The following is a 16,994-nucleotide window of genomic DNA, read 5'->3' as shown; positions in this document are numbered from 1 at the left end:
AGACACTTCTTGAAAGAAGAGATTTATGCAGCCAACAGACACATGAAAAAATGTTCATTATCACTGGTCATCAGAGAAATGCAAATCAAAACCACAATGAGATACCATCTCACACCAGTTAGAATGGCAATCATTAAGAAGTTAGGAAACAACAGGTGCTGGAGAGGATGTGGTGAAATAGGAACACTTTTACACTGTCGGTGGGACTGTAAACTAGTTCATTCATTGTGGAAGACAGTGTGGCAATTCCTCAAGGATCTAGAACTAGAAATCCCATTTGACCCAGCCATACCATTACTAGGTAGATACCCAAAGCATTATAAATCATGCTGCTATAAAGACACATGCACATGAATGTTTACTGCAGCACTATTCACAATAGCAAAGACTTGGAACCAACCCAAATGTCCATCCATGATAGACTGGATTCAGAAAATGTGACACTTATACACCATGGAATACTATGCAGCCATAAAGAAAGGATGAGTTCATGTCCTTTGTAGGGACATGGATGAAGCTGGAAACCCGCTATTCTGAGCAAACTATCACAAGGACAGAAAACCAAACACTGCATTTTCTCACTCATAGGTGGGAATTAAACAATGAGAACACTTGGACACAGGAGGGGGGAACATCACACACCGGGGCCTGTTGTAGGGTCAGGGGAGTGGGGAGGGATAGCATTAGGAGACATACCAAATGTAAATGACGAGTTAATGGGTGCAGCACACTAACATGGCACATGTATCCATATGTAACAAACCTGCACATTGTGCACATGTATCCTAGAACTTTAAGTACAATAATAAAAAAAAGAAAGAGCATGAAAATTGGAAACTAAGAATCAAATTATCATTGTTTGAAGATGATACTATGTTATATTTAGAGAAACCTAAAGACTTCACAAAAAGTCTATTAGAACTGATAAAAAATTTAGTGAAGTTGCAGAAAACAAATTAATATACAAAAATCAGTAGCATATTTGTATGCCAACAGTGGACAATATGAAAAAGAAATCAAAAGGTAATCCCATTTATAATAGTCACAAATAAATTTAAATACCTTGGAATTAACCAAATATCTCTACAATGAAAACTATAAACACTAATGAAAAAAAATTGAAGAGGACACAAAATACAAAAAAGGTATTTTATTTTCATGGATTGGAAGAATCAGTGTTGTTATAAATGTCCAAACTACCCAAAGCAATCTACAGATTCAATGCAAACCCTATCAAAATACCCATGACATTCTTCACAGAAATAGAAATAACAATCCTAAAATATGTGATAACACAAAAGACCCAGAATAGCCAATGCTATCCTAAGCAAAAAGAACAAAACTGAAGGAATCCCATTACCTGACTTCAAATTATACTATGGAGCAACTTACTATATTGCGTACTCTAGTAAGCAATACAGCATGGTACTGACATAAAAACAGACACATGGACAAATAGAGTAGAATAGATAATCAAGAAATCAACCTGCATACCTTCAGTGAACTCACTGTCAACAAAGGTGCCAAGGAACATACATTGGGGAAAAGAGTCTCTTTGACAAATCGTGTTGGGAAAACTGGATATCCACATATAGAAGAAGAACGTTAGACTACTGTCTCTAGCCTTATATAAAAATCCAATCAAAATTAATAAAAACTGAAATCTAAAACCTCAAACTATGAAACTACTATAAGAAAACTTTGTGGAAACTCTCCAGGACGTTGGCCTAGGCAAAAATTTCTTGAGTAATACTCTAAAAGCACAGGCAACAAAAGCAAAATTGAACAAATGGAGTCATATTAAGTTAAAAAGCTTCTGGACAGCAAAGGAAAGAATCAACAAAGTAAAGAGGCAGCCCACAGAGTGGAAGATAATATTTACAAACTGTCAATCTCACATAGAGTATAGAAGGAACACAAACAACTCTACAGAAAAAAAAAAAAAAAAAACCTAACATTTTTATTAAAAAGGGACAAAAGATGTAAATAGACATTTCTCAAAGGAAGGCATACAAATAACAAATGGGTGCATGAAAAGGTCCTCAACATCATTGATCATTAGAGAAATGCAAAACAAATCTACAATGAGATATCATCTCACTCCAGTTAGAATGGCTTATATCCAAAAGAGAGGCAATAAGAAATGCTGGCAAAGACGTGGAGTAAAGGGAACCCTCGTACACTGTTGGTGGGAATGTAAATTAGCAAAACCACTAGGTAGAACATTTTGGAAGATCCTCAAAAAACTAAAAATAGAGTTAACACACGATCCAGCAATCCCACTGGTGGTTGTTGATATATACCCAAAATAAAATAAATTAGTATATCAAAGAGATATCTGCACCATCATTTCTGTTGCACCACTATTCATAATAGCCAAGATTTGAAAGCAGCCTTAGTGTCCATCAGTAGATGAATGAGTAAAATAAATATGGTACTTATATATAAGAGATTAGCATTCAACCATGAAAAGGAATAATATTTTCTTGTTTGCATCAACATAGATGGAACTGGAGGTCATTTTGCAAAGTGAAATAAGCCAATCACAGAAAGATAAACATTGCATGTTTTCACTTATTTGTGGGATCTAAATGCTAAACAATTGAACTCTTGGAAATAGAGAATAGAAGTATGGGCACCAGAGGCTGGGTCATGCTTAGTAAATATTTCACTGATTATGCTGTAAATATGAATGTGAGAACTAAAATGTAGTTAATGGAAGCTTAAGAGAGGGTACAAGAAATGACTGCTCCTGAGATCGATTGTACATCATGGTGGCTATAGTTAGTAGCAATATATTGCATACTTTTAAATTGCTAGGAGAGTGGATTTTGGATGTTATTACAAAAAAAGTATGTGAGGTAATGCATATGTTAATTAGCTTGATTTAGCCATTCCATGATGTAAACATATATGAAAACATCATGGTGTGCAAGATAAATACATATACATTTCATTTGTCAATTAAAAAACAAAAAGAAGGTTGGGTGCAATGGCTCACTGCCCATAATACCAGCACTTCGGGAGGCCAAGGTAGTAGGCAGATCACTTGAGATCAGGTACTGGCAATGCCATTTCAAAACACTTGACTGTAAAATTTAAATTTATCATAAATTGAATTTCCTGATTATTTGTCAAATAATATTTGGTCAAATTTATTTTACTCTTAGGAATTTCTGTCACTAGTGCATAAAATATTATTTCTCCAAAGTTTTCCCAGATAACATGTAATAACTGGGAAGAATGAATCTGTAATCCTGGAGGTCTAATGGAATAAACTTGTTTGTGACAGTTTCTTAATCAATCTTAAGAAAATGATTTTTCACCTGATATCTTATTGCTTTCAGTATTTGAAATAATTCTTCCCCCTCAAGTTATTCAGTAAAATCATAACCCAAGAGTATTAGCCACACTTGTAGTTTCCAATAGCACCTGCACCACCACTGGCTAGCTCTGGAAGAGTACATTATGACAGTCAGAAAAACACAGATGCGGACATATGAGAAATATTAAATAATAAATTTTTTTTTTCCAAACAGACAAAGGCAAGATCATTAATATAAATGAAAAATAATACACTAACATGTGTAATAGTAAAAACAAGTCATTATATATTTAGTATTTCTAGTACACATAGGTATCCTATAGATGAATTGATTTCATATTAATGAATAATTTGCATATGCATAATCATTTTCCAAGAAATCATTAAAAGGAGCTTTAAATACCTGTGCTTATTGAATGACAATGCAACATGTAGTCTTCGGTAGTGACATTAACATCATACTATCATGGGTTACTTTGCTTCATCAGTATGAATTCTTTATAGAATAGAATACTGCTTTTAAGCTATTCAAAATATGCAGCATCTCTTGTCTCTGTCTTATTTACTAAATCAAGATAGTAACTTGCATTTAATTATCTTTTATTGTTTTATTACCTATCTTGCAAATAATGTTACCTTCCATATTCTACCTATATAACAGTAGCATCATTCATCCATTCATAGTTAAAGCAGTATAAAAGAACATCATTTAATTTTTAATAATTTATTTAAAATGTTTAATATTTAAAGTATAATGAAATATAAGCAATTGTCAAACTCATTAAATGTAACTAAAATGAAAGCTGCAAGAAAATGTTGATGAGGACATAGATTGTTCTACTTACCTATTGTGAGACCTCACACAATAACGTATTTATTCATTTTCTCTTTCAGCCTCTATTTTAGAACCATGTGCAGATTTGTTACAAAGGTATATTGCATGATGCTGAGGTTAGAAGTACAAATGAATCCATCACCCATGTAGTGAGCATAATATCCAACAGGTAGTTTGTTCAACATTTACCCGCCCCCGTCTCTCCTTCCTCTTGTATTTCCCAGTGTTTATTGTTCCCAATTTTATGACCATGTGTACCCAGTGTTTACCTCCCACTTATAAGTGAGACCACGTGGCATTTAGTTTTCTGTTTCTGCATTAGTCACTTAGGATAATCGTTTCTAGCTGTGTATATGTTGTTCCAAATAACATGATTTGTTCTTTTTTATGGATGTGTGGCATACCATGCATATATGTACCACATTTTCTTTATCCAGTCCACCAATTATGGGCATCAAGGATAATTCCAGTTTTCTTGCTATTGTGAATAGTGCTGGGCTGAACATACGAGTTCATGTATCTTTTAGTTTCACTGACGTTTTGTTTCAATTTTTGCATCTCAATTTCATTCAGTTCTGCTCTATTGTGGTCATTTCTTGTTTGCCACTAGCTGTGGGTTTCATTTGTTTCTTTCTTTCCAGTTCCTCTGGGTGTGACCATAGATTGTTAATTTGAGATCTTTCTAACTTCTTGATGTAGGCATCTAACACTAATAGACTTTCCTCGTAACAATATTTAGCTGTATTCCAAAGATTTTGGTATGTTATCTCTCTATCAATTTCAAAGATGTTTTTTATTTATGTCTTAATTGTTTACCCCAAAGTTAGTCAGGAAGAAGTTGTTTAATTTCCATGCAATTGTGTGGCTTTGAGACATCTTCTTGGTATCTACATATCTACATATCACTACAACCAAGATGGAAATTACACTGAGCTTAAAATATGAGTATTTACTTTTTATAAATTATATAAAATAATGACTTTTTCCCCCCAGGATGAAGAAAATACTTAAGCAACTAAAATTTCTAATTGGATTATTATTACTAGAGATACTATGATTTAAATAAAGGGTTGTATTTTGTATTTAAAAGGGGGACATCAGCTATATTTCTTAATGTTATTATGATTAATTTTAAAATAACAGGACATGCATGGGAAATACCACATTAGATTTGTCGCTTGCCTACAAAAGTCACAAAGGACAACACCTGCTTTGTGGTCAACATCTTGAAATATGTATCAAAGAATGACAAGTTTCTCTTTACTTAAGTTTCTTTTTTAAAATCTCTTATAGGGACCCATTTTGAAAAAAAGAAAAGTCTTGATTGATAAAAGAAACTCTACCATTAGCTTTGACCACTCTGTTTATGAAAAATAATACAATAAGCACACACAGACACACATACACACAGAGAGACAGAGAAAGAGAGAGATAATTAAGCAATACAAGAAGACACATAACATTTTCTTGAAAAATGTCATAAAAGAAATAATCTGTTGTTTTTTCAGAATCAGGTAATTTTATGAAATTTATCTTGAACAGAGATATTGCTTCTTATTTCCATTTGGAATTGACTGGTTCTTAAATTGGTATTTTATTTCAAATACAAATTGAAGACCAAAGTATTAAAACAAACATTTATAAACACTTTGATGGTTAGTCATTTATACAAAACATCCATATAATTGACTACTTTATTTTTCTCTTAGAAAAATTTTAATACTAGATTCAGATGCAATGGTAATAAGTCTGCTGTCTGACTTTTAAAAAGCCTGTTTCTAACTCAGAGACAATTATAATTGCCCAAACATCATCTGCCACATCAGATAATATGAACGATTTTTTAAAAAAAACCCTGTCTTTCTCTATATAGTCATATATAGTCATGTTGTCATGTTCAAAGGATCATAATCAATAAACCAATTCAAAACTAGCTTTTAAATGATCTAAAATATACAAAATCAAATTGAAATACAAGCACATATGGATTATTTTGATTTGTGTGACAGTGTCTTTGTCAGAACTCATGAAAATGAGCAGTTTAAATTGTCTTTTAGTAAATGATCAGTTTAATTTTACCAAGACATTTTCAGGCTCATTTCTTATTATATGTTCTGACAAGAGACACAGTGATCTGTCAGCCTGAGAGGTTGATTTTTGTTTTGGGTAGATACTTCAGGAAAGGAATTAGCAAAAGAAGTATAAATGCAAAAAATATATATTGAAAAATGGAGAATTGCCTCAATATAAAGAAACCTTTGTAACAGAGGATTAAGAAGGGAAATTGATGAGAAAAACCAATACAACTAAAAAGATACATGATTATAGCAGATGCCATGTTTAGATTAGTATAGTTGATGGCAACATATCATTCTTGAATTATTTATTAAGGGTCATTTTCTTAACCTTTCTGAAATTTAAAGTTTCTTATCATTGTAGGAGTATTCAAAGAGTATTGCTCAAGGAAGGATAGCCAGAACATTTCACTGTCCTTGTTAACTTTTTATTTTGAAATAATTACATGGACTCAAAGGAAATTGCAAAAAAAAAAAAAAAAAAAAAAAAAAAAAAAAAAGCACAGAGAGGTCCCAGGCAACCCTTCACCTAGTTCACCAAAATAGTAGAAATTTACATAATGATAGTAAAAATTTCAAAAACAGGGAAAAAGCATAAAAACCATCTATGGAGCTTATTCAGATTTTACTAGTTTTATATGCAATTGTGTATGTGTTTGTGTGTGTGTGTGGTTCTATGCGATTTTATCACTTGTGGATTAAGTTTAACGATTACCATAACGGATATATAGAAACATGACAACAAGACTCTTTTAAGCTATGGCTTTACACTAACATTCCTTTCTAGTCTTCATCTTAATTCCCGAGAGCTATTTTTTTTTTCTTTTTTCTTTTTCTTAGAGACTCACTCTGTTACTCAGGCTGGAGTGCAGTGGCACGAACTTGGCTCACTGCAACCTCTGCCTCCCGGGTTCAAGTGATTATCCTGCCTCAGCCTCCTGAGTAGCTGAGATTACTGGCGCATGCCACCATGCCTGGCAAATTTTGTATTTTTAGCAGAGACGAGGTTTTGCCAAGTTAACCAGGCCGGTCTTGAACTCCTCACCTCAGGTGATCCGCCCGCTTTGGCCTCCCAAAATGCCATTGCTCACGGCTAGAGCAACTATTAATCATTATAATTTTGCTATTTAAAGAATATTATAGAAATGGACCTATATGTATTAGGTCGGTGTACCAATCTATTTAACCTTTAGGAATTAGCTTTTAGAATTCATCATATTTCCTAATGATCTATTTCAGTTATTGCATGCCAATAGTTTATTTACTTTTATAGTTGAATATTTCTGTGGTATGAAGGTATCATAGTTTGGTTAACCATTATCTATTAAGGAATATTTGGGATATCTGGTTTTAAGCAATTTTAAACAAAACTGCTATGAACATTCATGTTCAGGTTTTTGTGTAAACATTGTTTTATTTCTCTGTGATAAATGACCAAAATAAAATTTTGATTCATATGGTAAGTGTAGGTTTGTTTTTTAAGAAATTGCTAAACTATTTCTAGAATAACTATATAATTTTACAAATTCACCCAAAACAATGTAGAAGTCATCTGTGTTTATCTTCATCCTGATAAGTGTTTTGTGTTATAACTATCGTTTTTATTATAGCCATTCTGCTAGGTATGCAGTAATATTGTGGTTTTAATTTGCCTTTCTCTACTAGTTAATGATGTTGAAAAATTTCCCTATTTTTCCACTAGAATATTCTTTTTAATGAAATGTCTATTCATTTAATTTTCCCAATTTCTAAGTAAATTGTTTATAGTTCTTCCTGGTGCATTTTGAGAATTTGCTGTATACTCTAATTACAAGGTCTTTTTCAGGTATGTAGTTTGCATGTATTTTATCTGAGACTATAGACTATTTTTTATTTTCTTTACTGTGTCATTTGCATAGCAAAAGTATTTACTTTAGATGTATACAATTTATTATGTTCTTATTATACTGATGATGCTTTCAGCACTAAGTCTAATAATTTTTTTCTATTCCTGCATCCTAAAGTCCTAGATTTTCCCATGTGTTTTTCTCTAAAATTTTATAGTTTTATATTTTAATTTCATTCTATGATTCATTTTGAATTAATTTTTGTACTAGCTGTGATGTCCAGGTCTTTCCATATCATTTGTTGAAAAGCCTGTTTTCCCCCCACTAAACTGCATTTGCATCTTTGTCAAAACTTAGCTGGGTAAACTTGTGTTATTTGCATGTGGTTTCTCCATCCTGTTCTATTGATCTTCATTAACACCACACTGCCTTGATTAGAGTTACTATATACTACTAAACATTAATATCCTAAAGTGTAGGTTCTCCCTTTTCATTCTTGCTTTTCAGTACTATTTTAGATATAATATATCCTGTGACTTTTTCAAATAAATTTAAGATAAGCTTATCTATTATCTACAAAACCCTTGCTGGGATTTGATAGGATTTAGAGTAATCCTATAAACCAATTTTTTTAAAGTTGACATATGTACTATGTTTAATCTTCCAGTTCTTTAACATTGTGTGTCTGTCCTTTTATTTATTTTCATTTACATTTTTAAAATTTCAACTTTTAACTGCAGAAGAACATGTGTACAGGTTTCTTACATGGATATACTGCATGACACTGAAGTTTTGAGTACGAATGATCTTGTTGCCCAGGTAGCAAGCGTAATACCAAATAGGTAGCTTTTCAACCCTCACCCTTATCCTTCTGTTTCCCCTCTATTAGGCCCCAGTGTCTATTGTTGCATTTTTACGTCCATGAGTACCAATGGTTAGCTCCCACTTAAAGGGAGAATATGTGGCATTTGGTTTTTCTATTCTTACCTTAGTTCACCTAGGAAAATGGCCTGAAGCTGAGCCCATGCTGCTGCAAAGAACACAATTTTATTCTTCTTTTATGGTAGTATTGGTATTCCATGGTGTGTATGTACCACATTTTCATTATTTATTCCACCATTGATGGGCATGTAGGTTGATTCCGTGTCTTTGCTATTGTGAATAGTGCTGCAGTGAATATACGACTGCATGTGTCTCTTTGGGAGAACAATTTATATTCTTTTGAGTATACACCCAATAATGGGATTGCTGGTCAAATAGTAGTTCTGTTTAAAGTTCTTTGAGAAATCTCCACACTGCTTTCTACAGTGGCTAAACTAATTTACATTCCCACCAACATTGCATAACCATTTCCTTTTCTCAGTGACCTCTTCAACATCAATTTTTTTTTTTACTTTTTAATAATACCCATTCTGACTAGTGTGAGATGGTATCCCATTATGCTTTTGATTTGCATTAGGGATATTGAGCTTTTTTTTTTTCATGTATTTGTTGGCCACTTGTATGTCTTCTTTTGAAAAGTGTTTGTTCATGTCCTTTGCCCACTTTTTTTTTTTTTTGTTTGAGACAGAGTCTCCCTCTGTCGCCCAGGCTGGAGTGCAGTGGCGCAATCTCCCCTCATTGCAAGCTCCGCCTTGCTGCTTCACAGCATTCTCCTGCCTCAGCCTCTGCGGTAGCTGGGACTACAGGGGCCCACCAACACGCCCGGCTAATTTTTTGTATTTTTAGTAAAGACACAAAAAATGGGTTTCACCATGTTAGCCAGGATGGTCTCAATCTCCTGACTTCGTGATCTGCACGCCTCGGCCTTTCGGAGTGCTGTGATTACAGGCGTCAGCCACGGTGCTCGGCCCCTTTGCCCACTTTTTTAATGGACTTGTTTTTTTTGTCTCGTAAATTTGTTTTAGTTCCCATTCTGTAGATTGTCTGTTTACTCGGTTCATAGTTTCTTTTGCTGTCCAGAAGCTCTTTAGTTTAATTAGGTCCCACTTGTCAATTTTTGTTTTTGTTGCAATTGCTTTTGAGGACCAAATTATTTGCCAAAGTTAATATACAGAACGGTATTTCCGAGGGTTTTTTCCTGTAATTTTTACAGTTTTCGGTCTTACAAGTCTTCAATGAATCTTGTGTTAATTTTTGCGTATGGTGAAAAGTGGGGGTGTAGTTGTATTTTTCTGCATATGGCTAAACAGTTAAACCAGCACTATTTATTGAACAGGAATTTCTTTTCCCATTGTTATTTTAGTCGAGTTGGTAGGTCAGATGATTGTAGGTGTGCCCCTTTATCTGAGTTCCCTATTCTGTTTTATTGGTATATGTGTCTGTTTTTGTACCAGAGTCATGGCTGTTTTGTGTACTGTAGCCTTGTAGTGTAGTTTGAAGTCAGGTAATGTGATGTCGCTGGCTTTCCTCTGTTTGCTTAGAACTGATTTGTTTATTCAGATTCTGTTTTGGTTCCATACAAATTTTAGAATAGTTTCTTCTAGTTTTCTAAAAAATGATGTTGGTAGTTTGTGATAGTGTTGATTCTGCAGATTGTTGGGGCAATATGACCATTTAACTGTATTGATTCTACTAATCTATAACCATAGAATGTTTTTTCTATTTATTTATTTATGTCATCTTTAGGATATTTTAGGTATAGAATTATATCAGTGAAGAGAGATAGTTTGACATCTTCTTTTCTTATTTGCATGCCTTTCATTTATTTCTCTTGCCTGATTGTTGTAGGTAGAGTTTACAATAATAATGTTGGGTAGGGAGTGGTGAGAGTGGGCATCCTTGTCTTGCTCTTGTTCTCAAGGGGAATGCTTCCAGCTTTTGCCTGTTCCATGTGATGTTGGCTATGGGTGTGTCATAGATGACTCTTTATTATTTTGAGTTGTGTTCCTTCGATGTATTGATTGTTGACAATTTTTATATCACTGATGAACATATATGCAAAAATCTTTAGTGAAATACAGTGTATAGCAAATTGAATCCAGCAGCACATCAAAAAGTTAGTAAGTTAATTTACCACCATCACATTGGTTTTATTTCTGCGATTCAAGGTTGGTCCAACATACAAAAATCAGTAAATGTGATTCACTACATAAACAGAATTTAAAGTAAAAACCACTTGATCATACCAATAGATGCAAAAAAATCCTTCATTGCAATTCTCCTTTTATTTAAGATTCCTTTTCTTTCTAAGTATTCTGACATTTTCAGCGTATAGGCTTATACATGTTTTGTTAAATGTATACCAACACTTTTTATTTTATTTGGTGTGAATGTAAATGGTATTGCATTTTGAATCCATGTTTTTATATTCAATTTTCATTTATAAAAATGCGAATGATTTTTATTTGTTGATTCTATTACCTTGTTGAACTCTAGTAGAAATTTCGTTTTTATTTTGTAAATTATTTATAATTTTCTATGTCAACATCATGTCATCTCCATATAAAGACAGCTTGATTTCTTCCTTTCTCATCTGTTTGTCTTTTGTATCTTTTACTTTGCTCAGTATAGCAACTAGAACTCCCAATACTATGCTGAATAAGAGTGGCAAGAGTGGGCGTCTTTACCTTTTTTCTGATCTTAGAAGAAAAACATTTTCTTTCACTATTATGTATAACATTAGCTGCAAGTTTTTTATAGATACCCATATCTGTCTTAGATAACTTTTCATAATTTGCTAAGAGCTTTTGTTTTATATAAGGTTCAATTTTGTCAAATGCTGTCTGTGTATCTATGCTATGGAAAGTTACATGTTCCATGATTTTTCTTTGTTATCTTGTCGATATGATGGATCACATTAATTGATTTTCAAATGTTGAACAATTCTTGCATACCTGAAATAAATTCCATTTAGATATAGTGTGTAATTCTTTTGATACATTGATAATAAATACGATTTTTAGAAATCATATTTTTAGAATTTATGTTTTTATATTTATATTCTTTTAATGTATATTTATATTTTTATAATCATAATTTTTAGAAATTTTTTAGAAATATAAATTTTTAGAAAAAATTGTGTAAGAGATTGTGTTAATTCTTTAAGAGTTTGATGGAATGCTCAAATGAAATCGTCTGGACATGGAGAGTTCTTTTGAGGATATTTTAAATTATGATTTCCATTTTTAATAGTTATGACGATATTAATACGATCTACTTAATCTTGGTTTAATTTCACCAGTTTGTGATTTTAGAGAAATTGGTCTTTTTCTTCTATTTTGTGAAATATATAAATGTAAGGTTGCTCGCATTATCTTTCTAATGGCTGTAGGATCTGTAGTAATCCCTTATTTTTATTATCACCAGCTTTATGTTAAATTTCAGCTTTTATTTGAGATACAAAGGATACATGTGGCAGATTTGTTACATGGGAATACTGTATGATGCAGAGGTTTGGGGTATGGGTCCCACCATGCTGAGAGTGAGCATAGTACACAGTAGGTAGGTTTTTAACTTTTCCCAGCCCTCCACCCTCAAGTAGTGCTCAGTGTCTATTATTCCCGTATTTACGTTCATGTGTGCTCAATGCTTAACTCCCACTTATAAGTGAGGACGTGTGATTTTTGGGTTTCTGTTTTTCCATCAATTTGCTTAGGATTATGGCCTCTAGCTTCATCCATGTTGCTGCAAAGGACATAATTTTATTCTTTATTATGATTGCATATTTTTCCGTGGTATATATATGCCACATTGTTTTTATCCAATTTGTCATTGATGGGCACCTAGGTTGATGCAATATCTTTCCTATTGTGAAGAGTGCAGTAATTAACAGAAGAGTGCTTGAGTCTTTTTGGTAGAATGATTTATTTTCTCTTGCGTATATACACAGTAATGGGATTGCTGGGTCAAATGATAGCTCTATTTTAAGTTCTTTGACAAATCACCAGACTGCTTTCCACAGTTGCTGAACTAATTTACATTCCCACCAACAGTGTATAAGCATTCCCTTTTCTCTGCAGCACTGCCAGCACCTGTCGTTTTTTTACTTTTCAGTAATAGCCAATCAGTCTAGTGTGAGGTGGTATACCATTATGCTTCTAATTTTCATTTCTCTGATGATTAGTGATACTCAGCAATTTTTTTTCATGTTTGCTGGTCACCTCTTTGTCTTCTTTTGAGAAGTGTCTGTTCATGTCCTTTTTTTCATGTTTCAATAGGATTTCTTTTCTTGTTGATTTAAGTTCCCTATATATTCTAGAGATTAGGCCTTTGTTGGATGGATAGTTTGTAAATATCTTCTCCCATTCTGTAAGTTATCTGCTCTGTTGACAGTTTTTTTTACTGTGCAGAATCTCTTTAGTTTAGTTAGGTCTTGCTTGTCAATTTTTGTTTTTGCTGCAATTGCTTTTGGAGACAGTCAAAAATTATTTGCCAAGGCCAATGTCAAGATTCACATTTCCTAGGTTGTCTTCAAGGATTTTTATACTTTGAGTTCTTACATTGAAATGTTTATTCCATTTTGAGATAATTTTTGTATATAGTGAATGGTAGGAATTCTTTTATCATATACAAAAATTAGTCCTAGCTTCAATTAACTGATCCTAGCTTCAATCTCCTACATATGGCCAGTTATCCCAGCACTATTCATTGAATAGGAAGCCCTTTCCCCATTGCTTGTTTTCGTCGGCTTTTTCAAAGATCAAATAGTTATAGTTGTGTGTCTTTATTTCTGAATTTTCTATTCTGTTCTTGTATCAGTGCCAAACTGTTTTGATTACTGTGGCTTTATAGTATAGTTTGAAGTTGGGTAGTGTGATGCCTTTTTGGCTTTATTCTTTTAATGTAGGATTGCTTTGGCTATTTGGGCTCTTTTTTGGTTCCACATGAATTTTAGAATAGTTTTTTTTTTTTTTTTCTAATTCTGTGAAGAATGATGTTGGCAGATTGACAGGAATAGCACTAAAACTATAAATTGCTTTGGGCAGTATGGCTACTTTAACAATATTGATTCTTCTAATCCATGACTGATATGGTTTGGCTGTATCCTCACCCAAATCTCATCCTGCACTGTAGTTTCCATAATCCCCACATGTTGTCAGAGGAACCCAGTAGAGGGTAATTGAATCACGGGGGCAGTTATCTCTCTGCTGTTCTTGTAATAGTGAGTTCTCAGGAGATCTGATGGTTTTATAAGGGGTTTTTCTTTTGCTTCGCTCTGCACTTCTTGCTGCTGCCATGTGAAGAAGGACGTGTTTGCTTCCCCTTCTGCCATGATTCTGTTTCCTGAAGCCTCCCCAGCCCCGCAGAACTGTGAGTCAATGAAAGCTCCTTCCTTTATAAATTATCCAGTCTCAGGTATGTCCTCATTAGTAGCATGAGAACGGACTAATACAGTGACCATGAAATGCTTTTCCATTTATTTTTATTGTCTCTAATTTTTTTCAGCAGTGTTTTTTAATTCTCCTTATAGAGATTTTTTTTTACCTTTTGGTTAGCTGTATTTTTAGGTATAGCACTTTCTTTGTAGTACTATAAGTAGAATTGTGTTCTTTATTGCACTCTCAACCCAGAGGTTGTTGATGTGTAGGAATGCTACTGATTTTCACGCATTGATTTTGTATCCTGAAACTTTCCTAAAGTCACTTATCAATTCTGGGAACCTTTTGACAGAGTTTTTAGAATGTTCCAGATATGTAATCATATCATCAGTTAAAATAGTTTGACTTCTTTTCATATTTGCATGTCTTTTATTTATTTCTCTTACCTGGTTGCTCTGGCTAGGACTTCCAGTACTACACTGAATAAAAATGGTGAGATTGAGCATCCTTATCTTATTTCAGTTCTCAAGAGGAATGGTTCCAACTTTGTCCATTCAGTATGATGTTGTCTATAGGTTTGTCATAGATGGCTCTTACTGTTGCAGAATTTTATGAAGTTTACTGAAATTTTTTGAAAAGTCACATGTTGTTTTGTTGATTTTCTATATTATTTTTATTTTCAATTTCATATCCTTCTGCTCTTATATTTAACATATTCTTGTGTTATTTGTTACTAGTTTATTTATTTTCATTTTATTTTAGATTTGTGGGGTACATGTGCATGTTTGTTAGATTCATACATCGTTTAATGGTGAGGATTGGACTACTAGTGTAGCTGTCACTCCAATATGAAACAATGTATCTAAATATGTAATCTTTCAAACTTCACCCCCTCCCTCTGTCCCCAATTTGGAGTCCCCAGTGTGTTTTCCTCCCATATTTATGCCCATATGCATCCATCATTTAGCTCTCATTTTATAGTTGAGAATATGTGACATTTGATTTGATTTTCTGCTTATGAGTTAATTCATTTAGTTATATAACAGGTTTCAGCTCCATCCATGTTACTGCAAAGGACATGATTTCATCCTTTTATATGGCTACAAAATATTCTATGGTGTGTGTGTATATATATATATGGTGTGTGTATATATATACACATCACATTTTCTTTATCCAATCAACCACTGATGGACACAGGTTGGTTCCATGCCTTTGCTATTGTGAATAGTGCTGCAACAAACATATGAGTAAAGGTGTCTTTTTTATATAATGATTTCTTTTACTTTGGGTAAGTAGTGGTTCTACTGGGCTGAATAGGAGTTCAGCATAGGGATTGAACTGATTTATATTTCCACCAACAACGTATAAACATTTTTTTCTCTGTCTCCATGCCAACATCTGTTGATTTTACTTTTAAATAATAACCCTTCAGTCTGGTGTAAAGTGATATCTCAGTGTGAATTAATTTGCATTTCTCTAGTGATTAGTGATGTTGAACATTTTAAAGTATGTTCTTGGCCATTTGTATTTCTTCCTTTGAGAAATGTCTGCTCATGTCCTTTGCTCAGTTTTTCATGGAGTTGCTTTTCCTTGAGTTGTTTGAGTTTTTTAATATATTCTGCATATCAGCCATTTGTCAGAAGCATAATTTGCAAATATTTTCTCCCAATCTGTACGTTGTCTGTTTACCCTGTTAATAATTTCTTGTGCTGCATAGAAGCTTTTTAGTTTAATTATATTCTGTTTGTCTGGTTTTGGTTTCGTTGCATTTGCATTTGGGTTCTTCATTACACATTGTTTGCCTAAGCCAATGTCCAAATAATTTTTCTTAGGTTTTCTTCCAGGAGTTTTATAGTTTCAGGACTCACATTTAGGTGTTTAATCCATCTTCAGTTAATTTTTACCACGGTAAGAGATAATAGTCAAGCTTCACTTTTCTTCATATAGCTAGCCAATTTTCCCCAAATCATTTATTAAATGTGGCATTCTTTTCCATTATTTTTGTCAGCTTTGTCAAACATCAGTTGGTTATTGGTATATGGCTTTATTTCTGGGTTCTCTGTTCTGTTCCATTGTTATATGTGTCCATTTTTGTGCCAATATCATGCTGTATTAGTTACTATTGCTTTTTATCATAATCTGAAGTCAGACAATGTGATGCCTCTGGCTCTGTTCTTTCTTCTTAGAATTACTTTGGCTATTCAGGCTTTTTGTTTGTGGTTCCATATGAGCTTTAGGATTTTTTTTTTTTTTTCCTGATTCTGTGAAAAATGACATTGGTGATTTGATGGGCATTGTGTTGAATCAATAGAATGCTTTGGGCACTATGGTTATTTTAATGATATTGATTCTCCCAATCCATTAGCATGGGATTTTTTTTCCTTTTTTTTTTTTTTTTTTTTAATGTTCTACAGTCTTTCTTCAGTATTTTATAATTTTCCTTGTAGAGATCATGCACCTCCTTGATTAAATGTATTCCTAGCTATTTTATTTTTGTATATGTGTGTGTCTATTGTTGTTTTGTTTTACTCTGTTTTGTTTTGAGACAGAATCTCACCCTGTTGCCAGGCTGGAGTGCAGTGGTGCAATCTTGGCTCACTGTTAACCTCTGCCTCCTGGGTTCAAACAATTCTCCTGTCTCAGCCTGCTGAGTAGTTGGGACTACGGGAG

This window comes from Theropithecus gelada, chromosome 7b (genome assembly GCF_003255815.1).
Source record: "Theropithecus gelada isolate Dixy chromosome 7b, Tgel_1.0, whole genome shotgun sequence".
Classification (NCBI taxonomy): Eukaryota; Metazoa; Chordata; class Mammalia; order Primates; family Cercopithecidae; genus Theropithecus; species Theropithecus gelada.
The sequence above is the reverse complement of the archived record's forward strand: the minus strand, read 5'-3'. Positions refer to the sequence as shown.